The sequence below is a fragment of the Mirounga leonina genome, unplaced genomic scaffold, assembly GCF_011800145.1.
Source record: "Mirounga leonina isolate KUSES-001 unplaced genomic scaffold, KU_Mleo_1.0 Mir_176, whole genome shotgun sequence".
NCBI lineage: Eukaryota > Metazoa > Chordata > Mammalia > Carnivora > Phocidae > Mirounga > Mirounga leonina.
This window is the reverse complement of record NW_023270454.1, coordinates 46,402,255-46,412,353: the sequence shown is the minus strand read 5'-3', so window position 1 is coordinate 46,412,353 and position 10,099 is coordinate 46,402,255.

The following is a 10,099-nucleotide window of genomic DNA, read 5'->3' as shown; positions in this document are numbered from 1 at the left end:
TCATGGTAATCATTTTGATATATATACTTACAGCATGTCAACACCTTGTACACCTTAAACTTATACATTGTTATATGTCAATTATAGCTCAATAAAACTTGAAAAAAGTAGTAAGAAAAATAAGACTCATGTTCTGATAAAACATAGAGATATTTATAACCTCAAACGATAAATTATGAAGAGAGAATGACCATTTTTGCCAGTCAGAAGGGCAGATAGAAACACACTAAGATCCTATAGTTGACTGAATAGAGGACCTCAAAACAATATGTGCACTCAGAACCTGTATATGTGACCTTATTTGGAAGAGTCTTTGAAGATGTAACTAAATTAACGATCTCAAGATAAGATCAAAATCCAATGATAGGTGTCCTTTTAAATGAAGGGAAAAATACAAGGGGGAGAAGGTCATGAAGGTTAAGACTGGTGTTATGCTACCTCAAGCCAAATGCCAGGACCCACCAGAGCTGGAAGAGAAAAAGAAGGGTCCTCCTCAAGAGACATCAGAGGAACCATGGCCCTGCTGACACTTTGATTTCAGACTTCTGGCACATAGTGATCTGAGATAATATATCTCAGTTGTTTTAAGTCAACCAGTTTGTGGTAATTATTATGGCAGTCTTAGGAAACTAATACAGATTCCCTCAGTTTTAGAATTCAGAAAAAGAACCAAAGTACATTCTCCAAATAATGGTCTACTCTGTGAACAATTGACCAATCAAACAATAGTTTAGAAACTTAGTTCAACATCTAAACCCTAGAGGAACTGCTCTAGAAATAAAGCCTCAGGATTCATACAAGACAAGCCTAAAAGAAGAGTCACAAACAGAAGCCATATTTGCATAGAAGCGTTCTCAAGTGACCACCTTAATAAAAAAAAAACAAAAACACAAAATATAGTTCAGAAATCTCAGGGATTTATGGTGAGAATTCAAAAGAAAATAAAATATGAACAGGCAAAGCACGGGAGCAAACATAGATCCACATGTATACAAAACCATCAAGGAAATGAATCCTCATTGGATTTATCAACTAATGAATCAGATGCTGCTGAAAACACAATAACTGACATGGAGGATAGGACTGGAACAAACAAACAAACAAAAAACATAGATGAATGACAAAATGACAAAAGTTTTTTTAAAAATAGAGAATAATGAATGATAGGAAAGAAAAGCAAGTGGTATTTCATTTCGAAAAGTTGGTGTCCCAAAAGAATACAAAATAATTACTAGACAAGAAAGCAGTACAACTATTCAGAGGTATAATAAAACAAAACCTTCCCAAATAAAATAAAAATAATATAAACTTTACAAAAATAAAAGGTGTGAATATATAAAGAAAAGACCCCTATCACAAGAGAAATTGACACAGAACAATCATTATATGAACACTGAAATATAGTCTAGTAGATTTCACTGCACTTTGAATAAACAGGAAAAAAAATATTTTGAAATCCAAGCAAAAAAGATCAAGTCATCTCTAAAGGGAACAAAATTATTCTGGGCTCCTGATGCCTTGTTGCATCATCCACCACCAGAAGCAGGACAGCAGTGTGTATAAAGCCTTGGAAGGAGGAATGAGTAATCTAAATATTCTCCGTAAAATTTATTTAAGCATCAAGGACACTATGGCAAAAGAACTAACAATGGGCATTAAATTAATTTACCTAAAAAGCCAGGATAAAAACAATTGTGGCAAATATGATTATACATAAAATGAAAATATTACATGCCCTGAACATGTAGGGATGACATGGCTAAAATTATAGTAGAAGGAAAGCGATGGGAACTATGGTGAATAGGATGACTGTTTCATGTTTCATAAATACAAGTTAAATGATACCATTTAATGGTATAAATAAAGTTATATGTGTATTTTAATGCATAAAAATAATCAAGATAGGGAAATACAGGGAATAAAAAGAGAGGGAAAAGGAAATAGAAACACTGAATAATGCCTTAGCCTGTAGTACGAAGTTAGTAGACATTGTCTAAAAAGGAGATTAAATTAAAAAAAAATAAGAAAAAAATGAAACTAACTAATATCAAAATCACAAAAGGAAACAATATATAGGATAATCTAAACATAGAATCTGAATAGCCATGGCAAAAACATATGTCAAACCACTAACTGTAGGGGTGCCTGGGTGGCTGTCATTAAGCGTCTGCCTTTGGCTCAGGTCATGATCCCAGGGTCCTGGGATCGAGCCCTGCATCAGGCTCCCTGCTCAGCGGGAAGCCTGCTTCTCCCTCTCCCACTCCCCCTGCTTGTGTTCCCGCTCTCGCTGTGTCTCTCTCTGTCAAATAAATAAATAAATAATCTTAAAAAAGAAAACTAACATAACTGTAATTTAACTACACTTATTTATTAAAAGAATAACATTTTCGGGCACCTGGGTGGCTCAGTCGGTTAAGTGTCTGCCTTCAGCTCAGGTGATGATCCCAGGACCTTGGGAGAGACCCGCACAATGGGTTCCCGGCTCAGCATGGAGCCTGCTTCTCCCTCTGCCCCCTGCTCTTGCTCTCTCGTTATCTCTCTCTCTCAAATAAATAAAATCTTAAAAAAAAAAAAAAGAATAACATTTTCGTGTTAGACTACAAAGCACAATATTCTGTAAAAAACATTCTTAACACAAAGATATTTATATCGACTAAAAATAAATGGGTAAAGGCATACCAGCCTTATCTATGCACCAAAAAATCAAATTGGAAATGATTTAGAAAATTACATCCATTAAAATTTACATTTCTAAACTTAAGAAAAACACAGCTAAAATAGTGCACAGAGGAAACATAATACATAATGTCAAAAGCAGCATGCAATCAATTTTGAATGTTTGAAAAAAGATAAAACAATGGTAAGGAAAGAAGCGAAAAACAACAAAAAAAATAAATTTAAGCAGTTAAATGTTAGAACCAATAAATCAAGCCTATTGCTCTTTTTCATGAATAAAATTGATAACATACATAAACAGGGCAGTTTTCTAACCTTATCAATGACAATAAAGAAATAAAAACAAACATTGTAGAAATTAGTAGAATTCTAAACAACTAATCTTTTCAAATCTTTTCAAATTAGTTCAACAACAGGAATGAAATGAATGCTTTTCTTGGAAAATAAAACCTACCAAAACTAACTAGAAAAAGTGCCTCTAGACAACTACATACATGATTCACCATTCAAGAAATAAAGTTGCCAAATAGCCATTATCCAGATGGTCTCACAAGGCAATTCTTCCAAAACTTCAAGTAATAAATAACTGCAATTAAACTTCAATTGTTCAGACCACAGGAAAAAAAGAAAAGAAAAGAAAATTTCCTATCTCTTTTAGAATGTATGTATCACATTGATACCAAAATCCCATTAAGGATACACAAAAGCAAACCACAGACCTTTCAAACATATTAAAGACATTTTAAAAATAAGTAGCAAAATTCAGCTATTTATTTAATAAATAGTAAAGCAAGTGCAGTTTATTCCTGGAATGTTCATGTGGTTAAATATTAGGACAGCTATAAATATAAACCAACATATTTAGTGAGTCAAAAGAGACTGTCATATAAATCTCATTAGAGGTAAAAATTTTTAGTAAAATCCAACATCTATTATTGATTTAAAAGTCATAATAATATAGGATATTTTTTATATGATGATGTTTATATGTATATGCAAAAATAGTATATATATGCCAATTGAGGAAACATTAGAAGCATTCTCTTTAAAATCAGTAATAAAGTAACAAAATTTGTTATCAATATTTTGATTATAAATTTTTCTGGAGGTATTAGCCAATGATACTGGAGAATATATTGGGGGATGAATTTAGAAACAAAACTGGAAAGGAGAATTTACAATTATCAGTACTTGAGAATAATATTTTTTTTCCCCTTGGAAAATCTAAAAAGACCAATTAGAAGACTATTATATGTAATAATTGTCTTACATTATTATAAATAATAAGACAAAGCAATTACAGGGCTCGGTATAAAATTGATACATAGGACTAAATGGGATTCTCATGGACAATAACTAGGTAGAAGAGTAAAACATCAAAAAATAAAATATGAAACTTAACAAGAAACATATAAAATCTTATTTGAAGAAAACTACCCATGCCACTGAGAAACATAAACGAAGGCTTTAGCAGAAGGAAAGACACATTTTTTTTTTTTTTTAGATTTTATTTATTTGTCAGAGAGAGAGAAAGCTAGAGAGAGAGAGCATGAGCAGAGGGAGGGGCAGAGGAGGAAGCGGGATCCCCACTGAGCAGGGAACCCGATGTGGGGCTCGATCCCAGGACCCCAGGATCATGACCTAAACCGAAGGCAGACGCTTAGCCAACTGAGCCACCCAGGTGTCCCAAAAGACACATTCTTAGAAAAGAATATGTGACATCATAAGTTCTTATGGTCTTATGGTCCAGTTTTCCCTGAAATTAATCTATAAATTTAATGTTATCCTAGTAAATATACCAACAGAATATTTTTGGAAACTAGACAAATTGATTCCAAAGTTAAAATAGGAATAAAATTGCCAGAAATGTCCTGAAAATAGAGAGACGGAAAGAGAAAGAGGGATTATATTTCTCTAGCTCTATCATTTTAAACTTATAATAATTAAAACAGCATGATACTGAATAGAAAGGCAATTTCTGTACTGTTAAGCACTACACGCATTGATATTTTTATGTTATTGCTATTAGTTTTTCAAAATCTGAAACTAGTCAATCGCTCACCATCGTATGACTCATTTTTATGAGTTTTAGTCAAAAAGATTGTTCAAATGAAAAACACAGTTGAGAGCTTGATAGAAAAATATAAACTATACAAATTGAAGGAGAACATTTATCATCAGCAGCTTTTTGCCTGAACTAGAATCAAATAAAATGAGGAAAGTGTGAAGAGTCAAGAAGAGATGTGATTAAATCAAATTTTCTTTTCATAGACAGGGGTGATACTCAGGATATGATATCCTGAACAGTGGTTCACTTTTCGAAGGCATGTTAGCAGGAAAAGAAAATTGAAAAGCACTCAGAATAAAAATTAATTTAAGAAACGTTGTTCTATCATGGACTAAACTGGATTATTCCAAGTTATATTCAAAACCACCATCTGGGGTGCCTGGGTGGCTCAGTCGTTAAGCGTCTGCCTTCGGCTCAAGTCATGATCCCAGGACCCTGGGATCGAGCCCCGCATCCATCGGGCTCCCTGCTCCGCAGGAAGCCTGCTTCTCCCTCACCCGCTCCTCCCTGCTTGTGTTCCCTCTCTTGCTGTGTCTCTCTCTGTCAAATAAATAAATAAAATATTAAAAAAAAAACACCATCAAAAATATGTGCAATTAGTGCATTTGGATATTTTCATTGAAATTCAGAGAGTTAAATATCAGTAGAGATTTTTCGCACTAAATGAGCAGGAAGCATCTCTTCACATTAAAAGAAATTATGTAGTTGAGAGATTCTTTCTACTGAAGGCCAGATATTCTGTAAATCTGTTGCATTATATGTTCCTTTGTCTGGGACATTAGTTTAACGTATGGCATGTCTTTGCTTTTATGAGACTGCATGCATTATAATAAAAATGAAGGATATGGAAGAGATTATGCTTTTGTTTGGTTTTGCCAGTTTATTTGCTTCTTTGTTGTCACAATAGAGCTAATGCTGTGAATCACAAACCTTCAACAATGACTTACTCAATAGGAGAGGAAGCGGTCTGCAAACCGCTTTTCAGTGGTGAGTGGCGTTGTCATTAATTTCATGTGTATCCCCTAATCCTTTGGGGGATGTGGAATGCATGGTGTAGGCTCTAAACTGACAGGCTGGGTCTATCTCTCATTCTGACAGCTTCTCTGGCTGTTTCATTGTTATAATTTGGGAGCAACAATCTTGTTACTTGCTGCTCAAAATCTTCATGAGATAGTTCTGGGTAAGTCTCACATTTCTCTTACATTATATCTGCCATGAAATGTTCCAAATGTACTTTCAGAAAACTCGGTAAGAATTCTATCTGTTAAATACATTATATACGCATACACAATATACTTGGGGGGGGGGGGATAGACCTACTTTTTCTCAATATTTGCTACCCTGGTGATGCACATAGATCTTGTGTGACAATCTGGGTTTCTGTCAAAACAAACAAACAAAAAACCATAAGGTTTTTTCCTAAATGTGGGAGGGCTCCTTAAATGAAGTTTGATCTTCATTGTTCATGAAGACTTCTTCAGCACTGCTGTCCTTGTCACAGCTGATGGTATAGAGATTAAGATGATTAGGTCTAATAGATCCTCTCTACCCTAAGAAATCTTAAGTTATAACAAGTACTTAAGTCATGGAACTGAGTACTGCCAATGCAACATTGTATAGAGTATCCTGCTGGGGACTTTCTACAAACTGACTTGTTGAACTAGAGAATATTTGATTGGATTCGGTGAGAAGTTTCCATATTCTTCTTAATTTTTGCTTCTTAGCCATATTTTTTAATTGTGATTTTTTTTCAATTTTATTGAGGTATAATTTGAAAACAATAAAATGCACAGATGTTAAATGTACATTTAGATGAGTTTTGACCAAAGTAATCTACTACCCCCATTCAGAATAGAGAACACTTTCTTTACCATAAAGATTTTCCTCACTTGCTTTGCAGGCAGTCTCCACCAGCAACCCTCCCCACCCTCCTAATCAGGGAAGTGGTTTTTTGATATCTATTAGAATTTGGGAAAGAGTCCATATTTATTTTGAAGAAAGGTTGATTCTGTTAATAACTATATCCACTAACCCTTCCCATCACACTCCCTGCCCTCAGCCCCAGCCGTTAAGGATCACTATGTAGAGAGGAGCGCCTGGGTGTCTCAGTGGGTTAAGTGGTTTTGGCTCCGGTCATGGTCTCACGGGTTGTGAGACAGAACCCGGGTCTGGTTCCCTGCTCGGTGTGGCATCTGCTTGAGGATTCTCTCTCTCCCTCTCCTTCTGCCCCTCCCCCATCCACGCACACACACAGTCTCTCTCTCTAAAATAAATAAATCTTTAAAAAAAGGATTACTGTGTAAGATTTAAATGCTGTTTTGTTTTATCATTTTATTTTGCTTATTCATAAATTATCTTTGACAGGCCAAAAACAGTACTAGTCTCTGGAGACACAAAAATAAACCAAAAATAAAAATCTACACTCCCTCTGTCAAGGCGTTGAGATTCTAGTGCAGGGATTAGAGGAATAAACTGGAAATTATCACAAAAATTATATGAATGACAAGTAGTGACATTCTGAGAGTGAAGAATTCCTAAAGATTGTGTGGTAGGCACTGTGCTACTCATCAAAATACAGCGGGCAGCATTTAGTAGCCTCACTACATAGCCATATGACTGTTTCTAGCCAATGATTTCTCAGTGGAAGTGACATATGACACTTTCAGGCTTGGTCCCTAATGACCTCTTCAGTGTACTACTCCATGGCTATTTCCTATGTGTCTGGCTGGAAAGGAGATCCTTCCCCAGGTAACCCTGGAAATGATGGGTTAATGATGGTAGAGTCTCCATGAGACTGGTCCTCAAATGAATTTCACTTAAGACTGTTTTATAAGAAGAAAGAAACTTCTGCTATATTTGAAAAGTTATTCATTTTGATTTTATTTTTGTAACTGTTCATCTTCCACAACTAAAAGTAACACTATAAATGATATTTTCTCTTTTTCATATAAAATTATTTTTCCTTACAATCCATCTGGTAAAATCACTTATTTAGTTCTTCATATCTGCTCTTGAGTTGATGAGCTCTCCTATAGAAAAATGACACAAGGAAATGGATTGTTCCTGTTTTAAATTCTTCTGTGTTTTCCGCATCTAATTTAAAGTTCATTATTTGTTTCAATTGAGGTGAATAGTGTTCTTATTATCAACATTGTAGTACAAGCGTGAAGACCCAGTTGCTCATTTGTCATGTGACTTATTTCAAGTTATTCTGACAGAAAGAAGTAGCTCTGGAACATCAACTTTGAGATTTTGATTGTGCCACCTGATCTAGAAAAAAATGCCCAAGGAAAAGGGCAAAATATCCCAAAATACCTAAGTGGTCCTGTGAAAAGTGAAAAATAAATAGACATCTGAAGTCATATCTAGTGTCAGTTTTTCTTGATTTCCAGTTCCTGCTGTGGGCAGAAAACACTGGATTTTATTTTATTTTATACTGCCTAAGTTTTTTGAGGCTTAATACTTAAGCATGGTTGGGTAATAACTCAGATTTTTATGGTAATAATGCAATATTTTTTTCAGTCTTTCTCCCTGGGTAGCATATGGGTTCAGGAAAAAATGTATAATCAACCATGCATTCAACAAATATTTATTGAGCATCTATAATGGTCCAGGTGCTGTTTTAGGCACTGGGGATGCACAGGTAAACAAAGCAATGCCTCCGGTCATTTCACTGTCCTCTTGCTTATTACAGTGGATGGGAAGTATCTGCCTACAGGCTTTGGTCTTCATTTCTTCTCCCTACACCCCACACTCTTTAAGACTTGATTATTTTAGAGCAATTTTAGATTGACAGCAAAAATGAGATGAAAAAACAGAGATTTCCTCTATACCCCATGAACCCATACATGCAAAACTTCCCCCATTAGCAACATCCCCCACCAGAGTGGTACATTTGTTGCAATTGGTGAACCCACATTGACACATCAGAATTACCCAAAGTCTATTGTTTACATTACTGTTCACCCTCTGTGCTTTACATTCTAGGGATTTGGACAAATGGGTAATGACAGATGTGCATCAGTAAGGTATCATACAGAGTATTCTCACTGCCCTAATAATTCTCTGTGCTCTGCCTGTTCATCCCTCCCCACCCCGGCCTGATCCCTGATGAACACTGATCTTTTTATTTTCTCCATTATTTTGCTTTTTCCAGAATGTCTTATGGTTGGAATCATACAGTGGGTAGCCTTTCCAGATTGGCTGCTTTCATGTAGTAATATGCATTTAAGACTCCTCCATGTCTTCCCATGGCTTGATAGCTCATTTCTTTTTAGCACTAAACACTATTCCATTATCTAGATGGGACCTAGTATACATTTATTCATTCACTGACTGAAAGACATCTTAGTTGCTTCCAAGTATTAACAACTATGAATAAAGTTATTATAAACATCTTTCTGCAGGTTTTTGTGTGGATATGTTTTTAAAGCCCTTGGGTAAATACCAAGAAGCATGATTGTTGGATCATATAGTACAATTATGTTTTTTAAAGAAATCTCCAAACTATCTTCCAAAGTGGCTGTACCATTTTGCATTCTCATCAGCAGCATAGGAAGAATTCTCATATCTTTACACCCTTGCCAGCCTTTGGTATTGGATTTTGGCCTTTCTAATAGGTGTGTAGCAGTTTCCATTTCCCTTTTTGTCTTTTTTATTCATCGATGTATTTCAAATATCTAGAACAGTGTCTAATACATGGTATGTACACAATGATTGCTTGCTGAATGATTAAAGGAATGATTTGTATGCTGCCCCTCTGCTCAGTTGTCATCCAAGAAGAAAGTGAGGAGAAAGGAAAGGGAGAAAATGCAGTGAAGAACTGAGTCAGTTGTAGCAGTTGGTCCTTTGTAGACTTTTCCTACAATGACACTGTGTTGTCAGATGATCTTCTTGTGTATTTGCCACCCTACACCCAGCAATTACCAAAATTCTACAGAGGAAGTTCATGCAATCCACATGCACAGTCTCCGGGCATGAGTTTGCAGAACAGATCCAAATCACAAGTCAGGGACAGGAAAATATTTTTCTAGTCAGAATTCATAAAATATTCTTTTTTTTTTTTTAAAGATTTTATTTATTTATTTGACAGCAAAAGAGACAGTGAGAGAGGGGACACAAGCAGGGGGAGTGGGAGAGGGAGAAGCAGGCTTCCCGCTGAGCGGGGAGCCCGATGTGGGGCTCGATCCCAGGAACCTGGGATCATGACCTGAGCTGAAGGCAGACGCTTAACCGACTGAGCCACCCAGGCACCCCCATAAAATATTCTTAATTGCATTTTTTGGATGTTGCATCTCATGGAACAAGATCCACTGGAAGTTGTGTAGATTTTTTGGAACCTAAAACTCTGGCTAA